Source organism: Notolepis coatsorum (assembly GCF_963971535.1).
Source record: "Notolepis coatsorum genome assembly, chromosome: 8".
Lineage (NCBI taxonomy): Eukaryota > Metazoa > Chordata > Actinopteri > Aulopiformes > Paralepididae > Notolepis > Notolepis coatsorum.
In genome coordinates, this window is record NC_140172.1 from 86,703,959 (window position 1) to 86,728,912 (window position 24,954).

Sequence of the window (24,954 nt, forward strand, 5' to 3'; positions counted from 1 at the left end):
GTGTCCTGTCCCCCTCCCACCCCTCGCTAGGGGGGGTGGGGGGGCCCAGACCCTCCCCGGTATTCTGATGGTTGTAGGGGACCTCAGCGGGTACATTTGTCGGGCTCTCCGCTCTGCTCCGCTCTTGATCATGCAAAGTATTCTGTATTTCTGTATGACAACTAATAAAGAAACTTGAACTTGAACTTGAACTTGTATTCCAACAGAGCAGAGCCAAGCTATCTACTCATATAACTAGGGTTATAGGATAACCTTCGTTATCAGCTTAGTTCTCAGCTCAGTTCTCAGTTCTTAGCCCAGTTCTCAGCTCAGTTCTATGCTGTCTCAGAGATCCGCTTGATCAGGTCTGTCCCACAGGATATGTTACATTACTAATATTAACTAACATTACATTAACTATATAAATGCAGTCCATAGTGTTGGGTCTAATGCTTGGTGTAATCCAGTGGATTTTAACCTGGGACCTGCATGGACATCAAATGAAATATACAAAGCTAAAGACAGAAAGGAAAACACTATATGTAACTGAGGGGTACAATTCCCTGACTGTATTGATAAGTATGGTATCATTAAACCACTACCGCTTTATGTACTTTAATTACTGGCCATACAGTACATGATATATAAATATGATGAACACTTCCCACAATGAATCGGTTCCACACAAAGGTGTAATTAAGTATTTATTGCAGCAAAAGGTACATAATATACTTCTCTATTTTACTTTGGATGCGCTTATAAGGCAAAGGAATGTGCGTAGGCAAATCAATAATGAATGTCCATTCTCTGGTTACGCAGGAGGTAATTATACAACCTGTGTAGTGATATGCAGTAGGTACCATATAATGCCGGTGTGCAACCCGGACAATATATAAGAGTGCACCAGTATGTATGAGCGTCGCTATGTCAACCAAGTAAACTTGAGTCCAGTCTGCAACTTGTTGTCTTCATTGTCTCGATAACACTTCATGGTGACAGCGGTAACAGTAGTGGATTGCTACAAGCAGGACGGGAGATTGTCTGAGGATAATTATGCATCGGCAGTAGTAGGAAACCCGTCACTCCGTCAGCGCTAACTCGGCGCTAATGAAGCAATCTGACAGCTGACACCTGACAGCAGCAGTCCACACGCTGGAAGCGCAACCCGAGTGAGAAGACGTCATGGCATCACATTTGCCAACAATGAATTGGGCCGACCCGGATCAGGGTGAGGCTATTTCATTGTTTAAACAAAAAATGTCTCTTTACCTGGAAGATGAGGAAATAGTCGGCGATGCTAAACAGGCACGGAAAATATGTCGTGGCATTGGAGATGAAGGACTGAAACGGCTGAATGCTAGTGGACTCAGTGAGGCTGACAAGAAAAAGCCAGCCAAACTATGGGAATTCTATGAAGGTCAGTTAAAATTGAATGTTAACTTTAGAATCCATAGGCTCCAATTAATGCAATATAGACAAAAAACAGACGAAAGCATTGATGATTTTGTGACCAGAGCCAGAACATTTGCTAAAAAATGCCAGTTTATTGATGAAGAGCTCAATGAACGTTTAATGGAGCTGATCATTGCCAGCACACCCCACGATGCTCTGAGGAATGACCTGTACAGCAAACCCAAAGGCCATCCTCTACAAGAGGTGCTACAAGAGGGGCGGAAATATGAAGCCCTATCAGCAGGAAATGAACAGTTACACCAACTGGGTATGTCACATGGTGAGAAAATACATGCAGTGGACAGAGGGCGAATATGCCAAAACTGTGGCAGGAGCCATAAACCCCGTCAATGTCCTGCATTCAACGATGAATGCTCTGCCTGTGGTACCAGAGGCCACTGGGCGAAGTGCTGCAGGAAAAGCAGGCGGCAGGGACAACAACGCTTCGGTCAAAGCCAAAAAAGTGCAATCAGAGCTGGATAAAATGGTGGAGCAAGGTGTAATAAGAAAGGTGGAAGAACACACAGACTGGTGCTCCAGTCTGACGTACGGCACGAAAAAAGACGGCTCCCTTAGGCTATGCCTAGATCCTCAAAAACTGAATGCCAGCCTTAGGAGATGCCCACACAAAATTCCAACTGTGGAGGAATTAAACCCAGAATTTGCTAATGCCAAAATATTTAGCAAGCTTGACGCAAAAGCAGGGTATTGGTCTATACACCTGGATAAAGACTCACAACTCCTAACAACATTCCGGACTCCATTTGGCCGGTACTGCTGGAAGCGCTTACCCTTCGGTCTGAGTGTGTCTCAAGACCTCTTCCAGGCCAAGATGGACCAGATCCTAGAGGGGCTCCAACGTGTGGTCAGCATAGCTGATGACATAGCAGTATATGGAGCAAACGAGGAAGAGCATGACAAGAACCTGACCAACCTGATGCAACAAGCTGGCGAGGCAGGTGTTGTTTTCAACAGCGACAAGTGCACCATAAAACAAAGCAGCATTTCCTTCTTCGGCAACCTGTACACAGGCAAGGGCATCATGCCAGACCCAGATAAGATCAGGGACATACAACACATGCCAACACCCCAAAACAAAGATGATCTGCACAGATTCATGGGAATGCTAACATACCTGTCCCCCTATATACCAAAGTTTGCAGATAAGGCTCACACCTTGAGGGGGCTGCTAAAAAACGAAGCTCCATGGATATGGGACACTGACCACCAGAAATGCTTCGAGGACCTGAAGTCTACGGTCACCGAGCATGCATGTCTGAAGTACTATGACCCAAACACACCTTTAACCCTTGAAGTGGATGCATCACAGAAGGGATTGGGCATTGCTTTGGTGCAGAACAACAGGCCCATCGCCTTTGGCTCAAAGACACTGACTGACTGCCAGTCAAGATACAGCAATATAGAGCGAGAGATGCTAGCCATTGTATATGGGATGCAGCGATACCACACGTACCTATATGGGAAATCGTTTCTCGTGGTAACAGACCACAAACCACTCGTGACCATATGTGCAAAACCACTGCATGCTGCACCACCACGACTCCAGCGCATGCTGATAAAGACACAATGGTACAATTATGAAGTCATGTACCGACCCGGTACTCAAATGATCCTGGCAGACACCCTCAGCCGGTTGCCAAACCCAGAAAACCATGGGGACATAGAGCTAGATGAGCGCATTGATGGAGTTGATATGGAGATCGAGGATCAGAAGCAATATGCCATTGCATTAATAAACTTCTCCCCTGAGAAACAGGACGCTCTCCGTACAGAAACAGTGAGGGATCTCAAACTTAATGCCCTCAAAGAAGTAATTCACCTAGGATGGCCAGAGCACATCAAAGACCTGCCGAAGGACCTGCGTGCTTACTGGTCCTTCAGGGATGAGCTCGCAATGGAAGCAGGAGTCATATTCAAAGGTAGACAGGTACTCATCCCAGACTCCATGACTGAGGACATCCTGAAACAGTTACATGTGGGCCACCAAGGGATTGAGAAAACGCGTCGCCTTGCCAGAGAAAGTGTCTATTGGATCAAAATGAATGATGACATCGAAAGGGTGTGCAGATCCTGCAGAGTGTGTGTGGAACATCAAGATGCAAACCCAAAAGAACCTCTCCACCCACACCACATACCATCCAAACCATGGCAGTCTATCGCTTCTGACCTATTTGAGGTCAAAGGTCGCCAGTTCCTTCTGACTGTGGACAGGTATTCCAAATATCCACTGGTGGATGAAATGCCTAATGTGTCTAGCCATGCAGTCGCACAAAAAATGCAGATGTACCTGTCACTGTTTGGCCGAGTAGACGAGATCCTAACAGATAATGGCCCACAGTACACAGGGCAGGCCTTCCAAAGGTTTGTAACAGACTGGGGAGTCAAACACATCACAAGCTCTCCCCATTACCCAAAGAGCAATGGGTTCATTGAAAGGCACGTGAGACACATCAAATCAATTGTGACCAAAACCCTGGAACAGGGAGGCAATCTACAGATGGCATTACTACAGGTCAGAGCGACGCCCATCGACAGTAAACTGCCATCACCAGCAGAATTGATATTTGGGAGACCTGTCACCACCCTGCTGCCAAGTCGGGCAGAGCCAGGCAGGGAGGAGCATAGGGTTCACATGGAACAGAGAACAGCGGACCTAAAAGAGCATCACGACCGCAGCTGCCGCAGAGAATTACCCCCACTCTGCCCCGGACAGCATGTGACTGTGCTGAACAAGGATAGAGGGACATGGCATCCAGCTATCATTGTACAAAAATGCATTGAGCCAAGAAGCTATGTTGTACAAACACCAAATGGCAACCAGGTCAGGCGGTGCAGGAGCCACCTGCGTGAGCTATACATCCCACAGATGCAGAGAAGTCCAACACAGACACACTTTGCTGTGCCACAGCTTCAAGAGGACACCCACGAGGGCCCACCGGAAACACCTACAATGCAGAGTGACCCACCGGAAACACCTACGATGTCACCCTGTACTACACAGGTGCCCAATAGCCCAGGACCAAGACGCACAAGATGTGGGAGGGCTGTGAACAGACCAGATTTTTACAAAGACTATGTGACCTGAGCACACATTATTGCACGGAAGGTGCCCACTACAGAGGGCCAGAACAACACCAGGAGCACAAGGCTGGGTCGTCAGGGGGACTCTGGTGCTTTGTTATCATTATGGTCTTGGGGGGTGAATGTAAACCTAAATAAGGGGGGGGATTTGCACTTGGTGATGTGATTTCAGTGGACTATTGACATAAGAGTGTTCCGCTAATTATATGGGGCGATGCTGCTAAACAGGGGGGATGTAGTGATATGCAGTAGGTACCATATAATGCCGGTGTGCAACCCGGACAATATATAAGAGTGCACCAGTATGTATGAGCGTCGCTATGTCAACCAAGTAAACTTGAGTCCAGTCTGCAACTTGTTGTCTTCATTGTCTCGATAACACTTCAACCTGAATCTTAGGGAATTATATCTATGGTACACTAGTAATATATAGCGGGAGATACTGGAAGGGTCCCCCAGGTTGTAAGCCAGCAGGGGTAGAGGATCTGTCGGTAGTAGAGAGTCTGGTCAACGATGACTAAGGAGACTCCAAGTACAGGAGACGGTGCAATAGTCTCTTGATCCACAGACGAATACAGCTGTTCTCCGTAGACTGTAGCTCCACAGTGAAGAAAGCTAGCCGGCCTCAGGCTCTCTGAGGCGCAGACTCGACGTGGCTCATCACAGGGTAAATCCCACACGTGTAGGCGTCGGCGATTCTCCGCTCCATAAATCACAGGACCAAAACAAATATAATCCAGCCGCAAAGGGCTATGTAGTCGTCGGGTAGATTAATCCAGTGTACATGTCCACACGGTTCTCGTCTAGGTCTCCTCGGGTGAAAGCGCCATGAAAGCAGCCCAGCCTGGATAAGCACTCTAGCTGGTACGAGGAAGCGTTGGTGATGCTGGTCACTGTAGAACTTTAGCCGCACGATACACTATACACAAATAGACTATTACTGACTTAATAGAAATATGTCGCACTCGACGGTATAGCGCCAAACTCTGACAATTCAGTTATTAATTCGCACGCGGTCTCAATGCTCTATTTGGGGCCAAACAGGCCATACTTCACCGCACGTTGTATCGTGGGTGAGGCTTCAACTTATTGGGTAACTCTACTTCTGTATTTACCTGCGCCATATTTATATGCACGGCGAACAATCTAGTGCCAACCTCATTTCTGTCTCGTATCCCTGGGCAAGGCCGGGCATGTACAGACATGTCTTGACGGTGGCCTTGAACCTGACTCTGGAGGCATGGCCCTGGCGCCTGTGGACCGCTGTCCAATAGGAGAATGAAATATTATGGTCTGTACTAGGCTAAAGGGATATTCCGTGTATATGTACAAGGAATATACAAGGGATATCAAACGATATACAAATACTATGCAATATATATCAATCAATAAATATATATATTCGGTTTAATCTGATCCTTTGTAACAGCCGCCTCCTAATTAGTCCCACCTAATTAGCTAAGCAGAGACAGATTAACCGCACTGTCCACTACTCAATGTCTGTTGTGAGGGGTCGGGCAGTTCACAAAGTCATGGGGTCATGGTCGTCATCGATAGTATCGGGGAGCCTTGGCAGTTCTATTAGCCTCGCCACGGGTCGGGTGTAGATCCGTCCTTGGACAAGCACTTCGGCTGCTCGGACCTTTCCGTCGGCACCGGTGATCACTTTGCTTACGCGGCCAGCCGGCCACATAGCTCGGGGTAGTGACTGGTCGATAATCATGATGACTGTTCCTTCTGTCAAATTGTCTCTCTCTTTCACCCATTTCTGGCGGGTCTGTAGAGACGGTAGATAGTGGAGTAGGAAGCTGTTCCAAAACTTGTCAGCCAATACTTGACTGTACCTCCACATTCTTCGGCCGTTCGCTTCTTCAGGCCTGTACATTGTCTGTGGTAGCGCGGGGTCCAGCCGCCCCATCAAGAGTGTGTTGGGGGTGACTGGGTTGACATCTGCTACATCACTTGAGACGTAACCGAGGGGCTTTGAGTTCAATACTCCCTCGATCTCCGTGAGGACTGTCATTAAGACTTCTTCCGCCACGGTCTGGGCCCCAAGCACGGCGTACAGGGCTGTCTTTATTGAACGTACTTCTCGTTCCCAAGTTCCACCGAAGTGAGGTGCGTTCGGGGGATTAAACTGGAAGTCAATCTGGGATGGAGCGAGGTGGGTCTTAAGTTCTGGGCCCATAGCTTGGAAGCTCTCTCTCAGCTCTCTTTCTCCGCCTTTGAAGTTTGTCCCGTGATCAGACAATAATATAGACGGTTTGCCTTTCCGCGATGTGAATCTTCGGAAGGCCATAAGGAATGAGTCTGTGCTCATGGTTGGAAGGAGTTCTATATGCATCGCTCGGGTGGTCATGCATTTGAATACAATACCCCACCGCTTCTCGGTTCCTCTTCCTTTCTTTATATACAGCGGGCCGAAACAGTCCATACCGGTGGAGTGAAAAGGCTTGTCGCCGAGTCGGAGGCGACAGGGAGGTAGGTCAGCCATCCGGGGTATACTGGGCTGCGCTCGCCACTTACGACAGTCTAGACAGGTTCGCTGGAAGCGCCGCACTGCTTCTCTCCCTTGCAGTATCCAATAACGACGTCTGATCTCCGTGAAGACTCTCTCTGCCCCGGCGTGATGCACATCCTCGTCGTATTTCTTTATGATCAGCTCTGTGACCTTGTGTCGGCTGTTTAAGACTATCGGGTACTTGACGTCATCCGGTAAGTCTGGAGCTCTCCGCAGACGACCACCCACTCTGATGAGACCATGGGCGTCGCTCTCGGGGGCTAGGTGGAGCAGTCTGCTGTCTGATGGGACGGGCTTTGCTCCCTGTAGACAGTCTAGCTCATTGGGGAACGAGTCTCTCTGGGCTCGTTGTAGTAGAAGAAGTTCTGCTTCTTCGTAGTCAGCTGCTGTAATGTCAGTAGTGAGCTGAACCTCTGGGTGGTGCCACAGGAATGTCTTTAGCTGCGCACTCTCTAGGGTGAGGCAATCGTCTATGTCGGGGTCTGTGGAGACGAGTGTGTTCAATCCACAGAACATAGATTTCTTGTTTTCGGCCTCCTCTTTACTCGCTTCCCGTGGGGTGGGTGTAGGCCACTCTTCTTCCGGGAGCTTGAGGAACTCTGGCCCGTCACTGTATAGGTTGTGACGGGTGAGGTCATCCAGGGACATTCCCCGGGTGATGACGTCAGCTGGGTTGTGTTTTGTGTCCACATACCTCCAGCTTGCTACTTCTGTTAAATCTTGAATCTCTGTGACTCTGACTCCCACGAAGACCTTGTATCTGCACGAATCAGACCGGATCCATGTGAGTACTGTCGTGGAGTCTGACCACAAGATTGTTCTTTGCACCGGAATGGTGAGTTCACGTTGGATTAACGTGGCGAGTTGCGCTCCTGCTAGGGCTGCGCAGAGCTCTAGACGCGGGATAGATTGTTGCTTTCGTGGGGCTATTCTTGAGCGAGCCAGGATGAAAGCAGTATGTATTTCTCCTCCCTCCTCTCGGGCACGCAAGTAGGCCACCGAACCGTAGGCTACTTCGGAGGCGTCGCTGAAGACGTGCAGGTCCATCTGGCACGTCTCCGGCCTCACTGTGGGTGGGAAGTAGCTGCGGCGTATGTTGACACCTGGGAGTGAGCTGAGTTCCGTCTCCCACTCTCTCCATGTGGATGCAAGGTGTTCGGGTATGGGGTCGTCCCAGCCCTGGTCCTTGTCCCATAACGCTCTTACAATCATCTTTGCCCTGGTGGTGTAAGGTAGAATACATCCCAACGGGTCATATTGTCTGGCGAGTGTTCTGTATACACTCCGTCTGGTGGTCGGTAGTGCAGTCGACCTTCCCTGCTCCTTGGTCAGGGGTGTGTGTTTATAATGGAGCGAGTCTGTTTTGAAGCGCCAGACTAGTCCTAATGTCATTTCTTGGGCTTCTCCTGGGATGGTCGCCATCCAGGTCTCGCTGCTTGCTGCCTTGTCCTCGGGGGAGAGGCTGCGCAATACTTGCGGGTCGCTGCTGGCCCACTGCCTGAGATCAAAGCCGCCTTTGATCAGGGAGGCGCGGAGCTTGAGTAGAAGGGCCTCGGCTTCTTCTGGCGTCGAGACGCTTTGCAGACAGTTGTCCACGTAGAAACTATTTCCTACACTTTGTCGGACCTCTTCATCAGCTGCTGGGTCCTCTGCGACGTGCTTTTGCAGTGCAAACGTAGCACAGCATGGGCTGCATGTGGTTCCGAAAGGGAGGACTTCCCATTGATAGATGGCTGGTTGCTCATCCCCGATCCTCTCTCTCCATAGGAACCGCAGCAGGGGCTTGTCCTCCTCCACTAGTCTCACCTGCAGGAACATCCCTTTGATGTCGCCGCTGATGGCCACCTTGTCTTGGCGGAAACGTAGTAACACGCCTAGAGAGGGGCCGAGTGTTGGGCCGGGCAAGAGCTCTTTATTCAGATTTTGTGATCCGATCTGGTAGCTGCAGTTGAACACAATACGATCCTTGCCGTTGTGGTGGACTTTGTGGTGCGGCACGTACCATGATTCGGTCGTCTGATCGGCCTCTTTAATGTCAATTTTCTTTATGTGTCCCGCTGTGATTAGCTTGTTAATCTCAGCGCGGTACACCGTCTCTTGAGCGGGGTCTCTGGCTAGGCGCCGCTCTGTGTTCAATAGATACCGCTCCGTCGCTTCTTTTGGGGCGTGGAAGGTAGGCATACCCTCTCGCCTCAGGAGTGGAGTTGCGTATCTCATCACTCCGTTGACTTTGACTCTCTTTGTCCCCTGCTCGAGGAGGGCTATAGCGTTAGCTAGTTCTTAAAGGGCATTGTCTCTAGTGTCCATAGCCTCTCGACATGCTGTAGGAGGGTGGTGTCTTCTTCTGTCACTCTGGAGTGGAGGCAGTTAGTGGCTGCTGTTCGGTTAAGAGACTTAGCGAGGGGGCCTTGTAATGTCCATCCTAGGCGGGTCTCGACTGCTGCAGGACAGCCTCTGGGCCCTGTGTGGACCCGGTCTATCGGGACGATGAGGTCTGCATGGTCGGAGCCTATCAGCAGGGTCGGGGTGGCACCGTCTATGAGCGGTATAGGTAGTTGACGCAGGTGCACATATTTATCCATCAGCTTGGCGATGGGGTAGGTGTACTGCGACAGGCCTATTTCTTGGCTGGTGAAAGCATTAGTAATTCTATACCGTCTCTCTGGCTGCCCGCTTGCTGCGATAGTGAAGGAGACATTCTCGCCCTTTATCGTCTTTAGATCTCTTCTTATTGTCCGAATCGTCATCTGGTTTTCGCTCCCCCGCAGCCCCAGCTGGGCCGCAGCGGACGCGAGGAGAAGGGTCTTCTCTGACCCGTCGTCAAGGACGGCGTAAGTGTCCATGACCTTATCTTGGTAACTCAGTGTTACGCGGACCACCTTTAAGAGCACCCGGGCGCCCCCGCTGCTGGCGGGGTCAATGTACATAACACTTGCCTTTGTGCTGCTTGAGGGTGCAGGCTTTCTTCTGTTACTGTCGTGTAGGACATCTAGGTGGGCTCCGTCACACCGATTACACCTCTTCTTTAAGCGGCAATCGGCTGCCATGTGACTGTGCGCACATCGGTAACAGCGTCGGTTGGACTTTATCCATTGACTCACCTCGTCGGCGGTCATCTTCTTGAATGTGTCACATTGTGACAACCAGTGTTCCTTTTCGCAGTACGGGCACACCATCTTCCACTTCTCTTTCATCGAGGGGGTACTGTGGTTCTTGCTGCTCGGTACTGATTCTGATTGGTGCATGACGGTCACCAATCTTCGGCCATCGTTTGCTCTCCTAGGTCCCTCTCTGGAGCTTGGGGTGCTCCGCATGAACGTATCCAACCGTAGGCTGTTGACTTCTCTCGCCAGGAAGTCGGCTAGGTCTAGGAGGGATGGCTCGGGACCGTTAGGATCACGGTGGTCTCTTTGCCGCCTGAAGCGCTCTTGTCGGGCGGGCGGAAGCTTCTCTAAAATCCTCTCGACATTAGAGTTTGCGTACAGTTCGTGCATACCCTTTTCTCTTTGCGCCCCCAGCATCCCTACCAGGGATTGTACCTTGATAGACAGGTCATCTAGTGAGCGATTGTCTGTGGCTGGGGGTAGGCGGTCAATATGCCTTATCTCTTGTATTACGTAGTCCCATATGCGTCCATATCTTTGGTCGAGTGCTGCTAGAGCCGCTGTGTATGGGGTAGTAGAGGTGGCATAGGCCAGCGCTATATTGTGCGCTCGGGGCACCTTGAGGTGCTTCAGTAGGATAGCATACTTGTACGGTTCATCAGCTACATCGGACATCATTGTCTCTAAGCACATTCGTAGCTCCGTGTACTGTGCTCTGTTCTCGTGGGTGAAGTCCGGAAACGTCGGTGTGCCAATGTATGATGCCATGGATGGCTGGCACATCGGTGAGCGTTGGAAGAGAGGCCTCCTAGGCGAGTCTCCTCTTACGCCTCTTGGTGGGCTGGTACCTGCTGGGTACCATGGCCCTCGTATCCAGGTGCTGTTCCTCGGGGCTGGTCGTGCGTCAAGCTCACCCGTGAATTGAGTCGGGGGTCTGTAGCGCAGAGCCGCGGGGGTAGAGCCTGGGCTGTACTGGACCTCCTGGTCCTGTGGAGTACTGTGCTGCTGTCGGACTCTCCTCCTCTCCCTCTTCTTCTTCCTCTGGCAGGTCCTCTAGATCCTGTATTCGTCTATTTAGCCTCTCCGCGGTGTAGACCGTTTCTTCCTTGTAGCTGGGTCTCACTTGGACCGGTCGGGGAAGGGGTTCGGAGGGGGGTATAGGCTCTCTCTGGTGGTCGGGCTCAGGGTCGCTTGATCGGGTAGGGGAGGGTGCCCTTGACCCTTGTATATCAATCAATAAATATATATATTCGGTTTAATCTGATCCTTTGTAACACTATAGGTATTTTTTTTTACTTATCAAAGGCATTTGATACAGTTATATAGTCGTACTGGCGAATCGCGTCCTGCTCTGCGCCATCGAGATATACCTCATCTCCAGTACCTACTGTACTTCATCAACGAATAAAACAAATGCACCCAGCACCTGCCAGGCCCCACCCTAGTGACGTACTATAAAGCACTAGGCGTGGTCACCACTCGCCCTTCCTCTATTTCGTTTCCATCATGGCGGATGCTTGCACCCTGTGAACTAGTGTAATGAAAAGTTTAGAGAAATTGCGCAATGTTGAGTGCTTACCGGAGATTTGCCTACCCCTGGAATCTTCGCGGCATGTTCCAACGACACGTCGGGTCTATCCTGGTGTTTCCTCGTCTTGTGGCAGCAGATCGAGGGACAGCGTGCAAGGTTTGGCTATCGAGCCGGCTCGTACACAGGTAGGCTCTGTGTCATCAGGCATTAACGCTGGTGTTAGTAATGCTGCTGGTTGTTTTGTTACACAACCGAGTTGTGTGTCGGCGCCAGGGGCGGGATGTTTTGGTGAACGTCCCTCTGAGTTGGACGTTTTCCAGGCGATCTTGGAGCGCGCTGCTAACACTAATGATATAATGCTGGGTCACTGTTTTAATGTTCCCCACCGTGGGATGTCACTGCTTTTCCCTCCTCTTAACCGGTTCATTGATGAAGGTCAGTCTGTAGCTAATGTGGGGGGTTTTGCTGAGTCTTATTTACCCTTTTTACGGGTGAATGGGTTGACAACAGGGTGCAGGGCGGGTGTGCCGTGGCTAGAGGGCCAGGTAGCATCGATCCTGTGCCCCGGCGGGGTTGAACGGTGTCCCACCTGGAAGCCGACGCTTGAGAGCAAGTCGGCCCGGCAGGTGGCAGTATGGACTGATGAGAGTTATACTGCTACAGGATGGAATTTAGCGGCGGCCAGTGTTGTGGCTCAGCTGACTGTTTTTCTGTCCACATTAGCGTCGGGTAGTGGGGCTACAGGACCAGCCGACGCTGAAAACATTTAGCATGTTTTTGGTGTTATAGAGATCTTGACTCAGTCGCAAGCTATAACTGCGGGGAGGATTAGGATGCTATCAACGCTTGTTAATAGGCATTTCTGGTTGGAGCAGTCTCCTCTTGGGGAGGAAGAAAGGTTTCTTCTCCTCACGGCTCCTCTTTCCGCGGAAGGACTCTTTGGTCGTTCTGCGGAGACGCAGGCGGTTGTTGACCTAGGTCCCACACCGCCTCACGCTATGCAGCCAGAGGTTGGAGCACGGCCTTGTCAGCGACTGTGGCGAGGCCCTCGACAGGCGGCCATGTTTCCCCCGCCAGTGGTACCCTGGGCGTCGAGTCAACAGGTGTCCACAAGGCCGACAGCCCGCTCCCCGATCACTCCTTCCCCCGTCACCAGCGGAAAAGGGGCTCTGATCGTTTTCCTTTGGCTGAGGGCCGCGAGCCTTCATTGAAGCGCATGCGGCCCCACGTTTCGCTTCTCATGGGGACAGGGGCTGACACCCAGTTGGTGGCTGAGCCTGGGTCTGTCCGTGAGAATGTTGTGCTGTCACGTGGCTCCCTCGCCACACGTTGTGCGATTGGTGAGCCTGGTGTTACGGCTGCCACTATTGACGGTGGTCAGCAGGGGGACTCGAGGCCTCTTCGAAAGAATGCTCAGCACGGGTTACCCCGACCTTGCCTTCGCCAGGCGGGGTATCACGTTGATGCCTCCCACTCCCGCTAAATCGGCAGTGGTCTGAAAAGAAGAGGCGCGCGTGATTTGGGTGGTACCAATATCACTGCAGGGCTACGGTGTGTAGGAACCCATGTGGTCCTCACGCCTTGCATGTCTGGCTGCAGAACAACTCCTCAGCATGTTCTGGAGGGGTGTTCAGTGGGGGAGTGTGTGTCACCTAGTTTGATGTCAGCTTCTCCCGTATCAAACCGGCCCTTTCTGTCGGGGTCCCCCCTTGGGTGCGAACGCCCTGTCCGCTTTGGCGGGTTCAGAGGCTACGCACAGCGGGAGGGACCGGGCCGCCTATCTACTGTTCCTTGCGGCCCAGCGTCAGTTGACGGCGGGTGCGCTCTGGGATTATTATCACATATGGCTACAAGAGTGCCATATGTTGAGGTGGGTAGAGAGAACGTTGAGGCGGGGGCTTGTTTTGCAGTTCGCACAACCCCACCCTCTGTTTTCAGGTTTGGTGCAGACCCTATTGTCAGGGTCAGCAGCAGTGACAGCTCTGGCCGACGAGATCCAATCTCTGTTGGTGAAGCAGGCCGTAGTCGTGGTCCCGAGGGAGGACGCGATGTCAGGCATCTACTCCCGTTATTTTCTGGTGCCCAAAAAAACGGGAGGTGTCAGACCTATACTGGATCTTTCCGCGTTCAATCGTCTGATTGTGGTGAGACCATTCAGAATGTTGACCGTCACCTGCTACTTGCTGTCAGGGTGGGAGACTGGTTCACCTCCATAGACCTGAAGGATGCGTATTTTCACATCCCGATTTTCCCTCCTCACAGGAAGTTCCTACGGTTCCTATTTCAGGGCGTAGTGTACGAATACCAGAGGTTGCCGTTCGGCTACTCTCTGGCTCCCCGCACATTCACCAAGTGCGTAGAGACTGCGCTGGAGCCTCTACGTCGTCAGGGGATACGAATTATTTTCTATCTCGACGACATATTTCTCCTCAGCCGGTCGGAGGAGGTCGCCAGGTCTCATACCAGGCTGGTGGTGGAATTCCTCAACAGGCTGGGTTTTGCTGTGAACTGGAAGAAGCGTACGCCTCTTCCCAGTCAACAGGTGGAGTATTTGGGCTTGGTTCTGAGTTCAAGACCCATGAGGGTAACCCTCTCGGAGCAACGGAGGGTGTCTATCCTCCACGCGCTCGCGGGTTTCCGTCCTGGAGGGACGGTCACGGCGCTGCAGGTGATGCGCCTGCTCAGTATGATGGCATCTGCTCACGCTGTGGTCCCTCTTGGCCTCCTCTTCATGAGGAGGATACACAGGTGGTTCTCCAGTATGAGAATAGACCCGGTGAGGGACAAGTGGAAACGGTTGACGGTTCCTTTGTCGATACGGGGGGATCTCGCCCACTGGAGGAGGACTGGTGTCCTCACCATCGGGGTCCCCATGGGCAGCAGGCGTTCACATGTCACGGTCTTCACCGACGCTTCCCTCACGGGATGGGGAGGGACGTGTCGGACTGACACAGTAGGGGGCAGCTGGACGATCCATGCTGCCCGGTCTACCCTGCACATCAATGTGTTGGAATTGAAGGCGGTCCTCCTGGTCCTCAGACGGCTCGCCCACTTGGTGGTAGACGTGCACGTTTTGGTCAGGACAGACAGTATGACAGCAGCGGCGTATATCAACAGGCAGGGTGGAGTACGCTCCACCCGTCTGCACCGGGCGGCGGTCAGGCTCTGGCTATGGGCGTCTCGCAATCTGCGCAGTCTGAGGGCGCTCCACATCCCTGGCAAGGAGAATGTGGGCGCGGATATGATGTCACCGGGCCGTCCTCATCACGACGAGTGGGAACTGCGCCAAGACATAGTCAGGCAGATCTGGGATCGCTTCGGGGAAGCATCAGTGGATCTGTTTGCGAGCAGACGATCTCACAAGTGCCCCTTGTGGTTCTCGGTCAGCCGGGGAGACAATCCTCCCTTGGGGGTGGATGCCTTCTCAGTGTATCCATGGCCGCCCGGGCTTCTGTACGCCTTTCCCCCCACACACCTGGTAGGTCAGTTGTTGGAGCGGGTACGGTGGGAGCACAGGACCGTGATCCTGGTTGCGCCGGACCAGGGCACAGCTGTGTGGTTCCCGGTCCTGATCCAGCTATTGGTAGCCCCGCCGTGGCCTGTTCCTTGGTCTGCGAGGGCCCTCTCTGAAGCGTACGGGTCGCTGTGGCAGCCCCCGGCGCTGGGCCAGCCTCTGATGGTTTGGCTGGTGAGAGGGTGAGTCTGGAGAGGATGGACCCTTCTGTGGTTGACACCATCCGGAATGCGCGTGCTCCCTCCACTATCGTGCTTTACGCGGGTAGGTGGCGTATGTTCCAAGAGTGGTGTAAGGTGGGGGGCCGGGACCCGGTGTCCTGCCCCCTGGATGCTGTCCTTACTTTCCTTCAGTCTCTCCTTGATAGACTGTCGGCTTTGACGGTGAGGGTATATGCTGCGGCTACATCCTCTTATCATGAGGGGTTTGAGGGTGTTGTGTTGTTCAGCCACCCTCTTGTGAAGCGTTTCCTGCTTGGTGCTCGGCGCCTTAAGCCAGTGACACGCTCTCTGGCTCCGAGCTGGGATCTTCAATTGGTCCTCGGTCGGTTGTCCAAGGCCCCGTTTGAGCCTCTTGAGCAATCGCCTTTGGAACAGCTGTCGTTCAAGACTGCATTCTTGCTGGCCATCACCTCCGCTAAGCGCGTGGGTGAGCTTTGTGCTCTCTCGGTGCGGCCCGAGTGTCTGTCTATTTGTTTCGATAGCGGTGCCTTCGTGCCAAAAAATATCTGGAGTTCTTTTCGCTCCAGGGATATTATGGTTCAGGCGTTTCATCCGCCTCCTCACGCTAGTGAGTTGGAGGCGGGCCTTCACCTGTCATGTCCGGTCCGGGCTTTGGGGATTTACCTCAGCCGTACTCAGGGCCTCAGGGCCTCAGGGCTACCGATCAGCTCTTTATCTGTTACGGTGGCTCTCGTGCTGGTAAGGCACTGTCGAAACAGTGCCTGTCCCATTGGTTGTGCGAGGGCATTGCCCTTTGCTACACGTTGGCTGGGCTGGCCCCCCCTGGGGGCGTCAGGGCGCACTCCACTCGTGGGGTGGCGGCCTCTGCCGCACTGTTAGGTGGGGCCTCGGTGGAGGACATCTGTGCTGCGGCTTCATGGTCCTCACCGGGTCCCTTCGTAAGGTTTTACCTCATGGACATGACTGGGGGTTCTGTCTCCCAGGCGGTTCTGAGGTCTGGAACCTCTCCTGCTTCCCGTCCTTCGGTGGGGTAGCAGGGGTGTGTGGGTGTGGACCACAATGTGTTGTGTCACACGTGGTCCCGCCTGTGCTGTGCGTTTAGGAGGTTCTGGTTCTTTCTTTTTCGCACTTGGGTGGAGTTGACTGCCGCCCCCTCTTCACTAGGAAGGAGGGGTGACGGGACTCCCCCCCCCCCCTGATGTGGGCTTTCGGGTCCTCAGGGGGTGCATTTGTCGGTCCTCGCGTCTGCTCTGTCCCCATATCTCGATGGCGAAGAGCAGGACACGATTCGCCAGTACGACTATATAACGATAGGTTATGTATATAACCTAGTTATATGAGTACTGGCTGAGCGTCCTGCTCTTAGCGTGCCCTGAGGTCCCTTGGGAAACTTTTCTATTGGAAACTGTTTTCCGAGGAAGGGCGAGTGGTGACCACGCCTAGTGCTTTATAGTACGTCACTAGGGCGGGGCCTGGCAGGTGCTGGGTGCATTTGTTTTATTCGTTGATGAAGTACAGTAGGTACTGGAGATGAGGTATATCTCGATGGCGAAGAGCAGGACGTTAATCACCATATCCTCCTGCAGAAGCTCTCACATCTTGGAATAAAAAACAATGCACTGCTTTGGTTCACCAGTTACCTTAAAGATAGACATCAGTCTGTATCCTATAATGGGATCAATTCTCCTTTTCTCCCTTTACTTTGCGGTCTGCCCCAAGGTTCAATTCTTGGGCCTTTGTTATCTTTGTTATATATTAATGACCTCCCTAACGTCTCAGACAGGCTGTCGGAAATTGTATTTGCAGATGACACAAGTATATTCTATTCTGTTCATTCTAAAGACCCTGATACCATCATTATGAAGAACTTAACAAACTATCAATTTGGTGGTCCCATGCTATTCCTTGCACTATTTGGGCAACTTTACACAAAACTTTACTACTCTCTCCCTCTCCCAAGGAAGCATACTAGGACCGCTACTGTTCCTAATTTATGCAAATGACATGTCGTCAGCTTGTGACTGAAACTTGTTCCTGTTTGAGGACGACTCAGCCCTGCTGGTCTCTGACAAGAACAAGTTACAGGTTGAAAAAACCCTCAGCTCGGAACTAGGCAAAATCTGCATATGGCTCGCTGATAACAAACTATCATTACACATGGGAAAAACAGAGTCCATTCTGTTCGGTTCAAATAACAAACTCAGCAAGACCGACGGCTTCTCAGTTACAGTGGGTGACAATATTGTCACAAGGAAAGATTAAATTACCTACCTGGGTTCCATCCTAGAGGCTAATCTTTCCTGTGACAAAATGGCATCCAATGTAATAAAAAAAAGTCAACCAACAAACTCGATTCTTGTACCGGATCTCCTCTCTGGTAAACAATTATACCCTGAAGACTCTGGCAGGAGCACTCATTCAAGGGTACTACGACTATGCTTGCACCTCATGGTACCAAAGCACCTCAAAGGCGCTAAAAACAAAATTACAAACATCTCAAAACAAACTGGTCAGACTACTGCTTGACCTTACTCCTAGAACCCACCTCACCCCTGCCCACTTTGACAACCTAGGATGGCTTAGAGTAGACGACAGAGTACAGCAACTTGCAATGGGTCTGGTCTACAAAATACACTACACGACCAAGGTACCCATGTACATGTCAAAATACTTCCCAAAGGTCAGTGAATACCACAATCACAACACCAGAGGGAGCTCCACAAATCATGTTAAACCCAGATTCGGCTCAAACAAGGGACTAAACACGTTTAGAAATTATGCCACATCAATGTGGAATGCCCTACCCAAAGCTGTAAAGGAATGTGAATCACTACCCACTTTCAAAACCACTCTCAAAGAACACCTACGGGAGACTGCAATTCGAAACTGGCCCCTGTAAATGTCCTAACCCAACCCCCTCCAATGTACAGTAAATTATCTAGTATGGTTTTGTCAATATTCCAATGTACAGTTTTGCTTGTACAGTTGTACAGTGTCCCCCCCCCCCCCCCCCACCCAACCCCACCCAACCTTCTCCAATGTACAGTTCTTACGTCAAATGTATATACTCTTTTTTCTGGACTCTTTTTGTATCACAAACAGTACTGTATTTGGAAATCTGGTATGTCATAAATGTATAGATGTAGCAGTACTGTCTATCTGTATGTCATGTATGTCATATATGTCCTGATGAATTGAAAATGGGGGACCCTGATGTAAACAATACGAAAGTCTTTCTCTGGTCTGCATCCCCTTAACAATTGTGTGTATTGAGCTGTACTGTATTGTACCCATTCTGCAATCTGTTAATGAAGTTTTCAATCAATCAATCAATCAATCAATCAATCAATCTCTCTCTCTCTCTCTCTCTCTCTCTCTCTCCCTCTCTTTCTCTCTCTCTCCCTCTCTCGCTCGCTCGTTTTCTGCTGTCTGTCATACCCTCTGTTTGAGGAAGTAATTTCACTGCTCTGTTGTTGAGCGAATTGTGGGCGGTGACTACAACCAGTATTATTCACGTCAGCAAAACAGTCAAATCAGAATGGTTAGTTGAGTGAGGGAAGATCTTGTGAACTCGAAACTAAACTGATGAGTCAATATGATAATTAGAGACACAGACCACATTGATATAATCCCCCATTAAACAATGCTGTTATGATCATAGATCCATATTTTTCAGAGTGATGCAAAGAATTTGCGATTTTAAAATCAAACGTTTTCAAGTATTAACATCACTAACATGTCACAAAAGCATGTAGAATGTATATTATCATCAATACGTTAGTTTAGCAATAGGTTAAAAGTGTTAAAAGATAGTTTTAAGTTTCCGATTTTCGATCGTCCATTCCAAGCTTGAAACGAAAATGGAAATTTTGAACCTTGGGAATTGTAGTCTTTTTGAGGCCATTTCGTAGAGGACATGCATAGCTGTCGACCAGCGTTGGAATTTTTCCGAACTACACTTCCTGGCAAGTTCTATGGGGGTTCAAAGTTCAGAGTTGAATTATGAATTATGTCAATAACTAGCCACAAAAGGTAACGTTTTTGACAAATATTGAAACGCAGTTAGTTTCTCCTCCCTATTGTTAGCATGTAGGAACAATTAGATCTGAAATTAGTTTCCAAACGGTTGCACTGTGGGGAAAATAAAAAAGTACACTAGATTACAGTAGATATCATTATCTGTTCTTATGCACGCCTGGTGATACTAAATCCAAATTGAACTCGGGCATTTGAAAGATAATATATGTATATATATATAAATGTGCGAATTGGCTATAATAAGGTAATGTATAAGCATCTATTCTATATTCTATAATAATATTTCAAATTGCATTGGTCCGGATGGGAGAATTCAGTACTGTATCTACAGAACCTTTGGTTTTATCATCTTCCCTTTATTAATTTCCTTCGATTTTTTGTACACATGATCTCAAGAGGGTACTGAACAAGGTCAGTGGCAGTTTTTTAAGTTTGGTCATTATTATCATGGTGTTATTCACTGTCAAAGATCATATTCAAAAATCATAATTCATATTCTCCTTTGTTTCATCACAATTTAAGCAAGCCTAGTAATAGACACAATATTTCTGACACTGTGAATACATTCCCTGAGGTCCATAGATGTACCTAGATACCAAGAATATGCAAATAGCCCTTGTAGAAGTGGAGCAATATTCCATTTACCTAGTATATATTCTATGCAGATTTTCACATCGTGTGGAACAGGTTAAACAATGCTAAACACTGGAAAAGGCCATTTATAATGCATGGGACCTTTAACTGCAACAAATGATCTCTAAACATTAAAAAAACAAATAGAAAATCTCAAATCTGTGATTTTTAACTAATCTAAAGTAGTGATCAATGACATCCCCATAGCTAGGGTGTGTTCTACAGCTACACAATTCCTTGGTGTTCTGCTTGATGAATCCCTATCATGTTAACCTCATATCACAGCCATAACTACAAAAATGGCCAAGAGTATTGGTATTCTTGGAAAAACACGTCACTTGTTGAGCACTGAGGTTGCCACAATGTTATATTACTCTATGGTTTACCCATATATCAATTACTGCAATTTAGTTTGGGGTAGTACTAATCAGACCAAACTTGAGCCCATATACCGTCTGCAGAAACTAGTTCTAAAAATAATCAGCTGTGTACAACGAAGTCATTCTTCTCAGCCTCTATTCCATAAGTTAGGTATACTCAGTGTTTATCAAGTGAATCATCTTCAGACTGGTTTATTTGTGTATAGAGCCCTTCCCCATTTCTTTCATGACATGTTTGCCCACAATCACCAAATTCATAATTACCCCACACGTAGTTCCTGTTTGCTTAGACCACCCCTTTCCCGCACTTCCAAATCTCAGTTTTGTTTACTCTACCGAGGGTCAAAGTTGTGGAAATCTTTGCCTCCACATATTTTGGAATTTTCTTTTCTGAAGTTCAAAAGAGCCCTGAAATCTCATCTAGATCACCAATATTTCCCATATGGGCTCCCTTTACAAACTGTGTTCTGATGGCTTGTTGTATTTTGTTATTGTATTTTCATTTTATTATATATTCTTCCTGTCATTATTTGTTTTCTCTATACCCAATATCATATATCATGGACCGTACCTGCTTCGGTGTCTATATGTAGACCTGCTTGTGTGTATTGTGAATTAATGTTCCTTGTGTGTGTTTTATGTTGATGTAATATCAATGTAATTTTGCTTCCTGGTGAATGCCACATGCAAGCCCCTAGAGGGTTTTTAGGCAATTCTCCTACACATCCCTTTGTGGATTGTATTGTACTATATATGTAATTGTTATAATTTATTAATCCTGCGGGGGCGGGGTTCAGAGAGAGAATTCGACACAATTGGCAGATGTCATAAAACATGCGGGGAGCCGGGGTATATATTATATAATAATAATAATAATAATAATAATAATAATAATAATAATAATAATAATAATAATAATAATAATAATAATAATACATTTAATTTATAATGCACCCTACATTCCTGAGAGTCTCAGAGTGCTACAGAGTTAAAAAGAATAGAATACAAATGGATATATAAGAAAGAAGAACACATAGCAGAACAACATATGAATAAGACATAAAAACTAATAAAAGGCCTTTCTAAAAAGGTAGGTCTTGAGTCCACGTTTAAAAGTATTAACAGTTTGTGGTGCTCTCAGGTGGTTGGGGAGAGCATTCCATAGTCTGGGCGCGGCCGAGCAGAAGGCTTGATCGCCCATGGTGTGCAGCTTAGTCCTGGAGGTAGGCTGTGCCGGAGCGGAGGGAGTGTGAGGAGGACTGGGAGGTGAGGAGTTCCTTGAGGTAGGCAGGGGCACCACCGTGTACACACTGGTGAGTGAGGAGGGAGACCTTGTACTCGATCCTGGAGCCAGTGAAGTGAAAGTTATATTTTATTTTATATGTGTAAATAAACAAACAAACAAACAAACCATCCTTGATTAACATTACCAAGCATTAGCTGTGACATTTGGTAATGTTTGGTAAGCTTAATGTTATGTTAGCTAAAAGCAAAAGTGGATGCATACTGTAAAACGCTTTGCATTGTGGGGTAGATTAGAAGTACCGAATGACATGATGGCTGACATGTTTAACACTTTCAGAGCCGGCCGTGTTTTCCTTTTTACCCCCTTGAATGCCCAGCAACCACTTCAATGTTAACGTTAATATCGCCTAATCTATGTTTTAAATGATGGCTATGTGTCTAATCTGCCCCGTCGCATTATCAATGACCCATTTCCAGTCAACATTGTCGAAGCGGATTGTTTTTTTATCGGTTAATTTCCGTTTTATATCATTTTGAAAAGCCCTCGTTTTCACGGGGAAAAAAAGGATTCCATGATAATCGCCCTGTACTGGAATAATCTAGATCGTTGTCATTTTTCGGCCTATTTATGAATCGTTTTCAAATAAACGCTAGATTATCGATAGTATATGTGTACGTGTGCACGCTGGTGCCGCGCGCTGAAAATCTATTCTCTCAGTTCCTGATCGCTTTTACAGTCAAACAGCCATATCACATTATAGGGGGAAAGCTTATATCTCCGTGAAAACGGGTCTGATTATCCTAAGACTGGTCAAATAGATTCCTTACCTGAGATCAGATGGTATCCAAATGGATTATTCCAATTCCTGATCGCCATTCCAAAAATCAATCCTTTTATAATCCCCGCTGCTCTGAGGGTCCAGAATGAAGAATGAATCGACTCCGGTCACATGCGTGAGAAGTAAAATGTGGATTCCGGGTTTTTTTTTCTCATGCCTTTTCATTGAGTCCAATCCAAAAGGGTGAATTACCATCTGGGAGACGATAGGGGGCGCTTTTTTCACATCTGAGCGCCTGGGGTGGCTGATTTACCAACGGTAGACTCGGTTGATGAAATATGAATTCAGATTGCTAATAAAAAGAAAAAGAGAAAAAACGAACATTCTCGTTATGGGCATTCAACCCGCGGGGGTAAACCCGAGAAAACTCGGTTTGGGCATTCAAAGTGTTAAATTATCTTATAGTGCGTTCAGCGGGTCCTTGACAACTCGTAAAGGGGATTCGTAAAAAACCCACCTGCATCAAAAAATAATCGTTTAATAATCTGATTTAATTAGCTGACTTAGTCTGATTAGTCTTTAATTTTTGACCTAACTAGCATATTTATCACCTTGTAAATACAATTTGGTCACATGATGAATTCATCACTTTACGAGTCAAACGTTCCATCATGGCTTCTTCATCTCACTCGGCAGCACTGTTTTTGTCAGTTATGAGAAGAAGCCCTTCCCCCTTTCTCTGACCCGTCTTTCTGATTGGTCGTGTCGGTTGTCAGATAGTGAAGGAGGACCGTCCCCAGCCAGCCAGTGACCTGGAAGCTGGGAAGCCACTCCCATTTATCTACGGAGATCCGCCTCCTGAGCTACTCAACATCCCATTGGAGGAGATCGACCCTTACTATCAATCACAGAAGGTCAGTCACACACAATCACACACACACACACGGACGCAATCACACACGCGCAATCACAGACACAATCTCACAGACACACAAGACTCATGCAGGCACCCTGAACCCTCCCACAGAGACCCTGTGACCCCAAGTCATCCTGAACCCTCCCACCCTGTGACCCCAGGGCTCCTCATCACACTGATGGGACAAGGTGCCACCGTTAGACAATGACTGTTAAATACTCCACAAACCTCTGACACTCTAAACACACTTTATAACCAGAAGAAGAGTTTGAGCCTTTGTCTGATTAAAGGAACACACCGACATTATGGGAAATGCACTTAGCGTCTTCTCCAGAGTCAGACAAGGATATAGATACCAATTTCCTCTGTGCATTTAGTAGAAAGCTATCCGGCTGCCATCTAGCCTAGGCCTAGCACAAGTGAATGGAAGCTGCCTAACTTAAACTTAAAACTCCGGGAAAGTTGTTTTTGGCCAACAGCTAGGCTAGCTTGTATGTATCCGCTTCCATTCATTTGTGCTAAGCTAGGCTAGGCAGATAGCTCTCTACTTAACGCACAGAAAGGAAATAGCTATCTATCTTATTGTCTGACTCTGGAGAAGATGGTAAGCACATTTCCCATTCTCTCTCTCTCTCTCTCTCTCTCTCTCTCTCTCTCTCTCTCTCTCTCTCTCTCTCTCTCTCTCTCTCTCTCTCTCTCTCTCTCTCTCTCTCTCTCTCTCTCTCTCTCTCTCTCTATGGCTCTCTATCAGTCATTCATAGTGATCACGAAAGGAAACATCATCCATCGGTTCAACGCTGAGCCAGTCTGCTACCTCCTGAGTCCATTCAGCAAATTGAGGATGACCGCTGTCAAGATGCTGCTCCACAAATATCCTTTCTGATTGTCTGTCTGTCTGTCTGTCTGTCTGTCTGTCTGTCTGTCTGTCTGTCTGTCTGTCTGTCTGTCTGTCTGTCTGTCTGTCTGTCTGTCTGTCTGTATGTCTGTCTGTCTGTCTGTCTGTCTGTCTGTCTGTCTGTCTGTCTGTCTGTCTGTCTTTCTATAAAAATTCTAATAACATTTAAATAACCTTCATTGGCAGGACAGATGAAACATTTGCTTTGGAATTTTAATACTGTAATTAGAGGGTTAGTTCTGCCCTGCATGCATTATTAGCTGTGTGTTTATGGACTCTTAGTATGTTTTTGTATAGTTCTGCATGCAGGACTTCTAATGGACGTTTCTCCCATTTGGGAAGTATTGGGTAATTAGTCAATTAGTTAATTGACCCCACACTTCACTACCATATAATATTATTGAATATATATAGAATTTATCATTTTGAGCCAGGTCCTAACTGGAATGTCAATTAGAATCTTTCTTTTGATGGCATACAAAGCCCTTCTTGCCTTCTCTTTCAGTTCATTCATGTACAGTGGAATTGATAATAATATTTTAATACACTTTATTTGTATAGCACCTTTCATACAATAATTGCAGTCCAAAGTGCTTCACAGCAGTGCAGAACATACAAAAAAGGGTGTTAACAGAAATGGCTATGGGGCGACAATAATATGTACAAGAGGCATGGTTTCCATC

At 48.4% G+C, this 24,954-nt stretch overlaps 1 long non-coding RNA gene across 1 annotated transcript in view; it reads left to right on the top strand.

The window, feature by feature from the left end:
* LOC311233664 overlaps positions 1 to 24,248 on the top strand; it is a 65,738-nt gene extending 41,490 nt beyond the window's left edge. Inside the window, exons 2-3 of the long non-coding RNA XR_014620028.1 lie at positions 23,237 to 23,374; positions 24,128 to 24,248. This is a non-coding gene — a long non-coding RNA (uncharacterized lncRNA). The remainder of the gene's footprint in view (positions 1 to 23,236; positions 23,375 to 24,127) is intronic.
* The last annotated feature ends 706 nt before the right edge of the window (positions 24,249 to 24,954 follow it).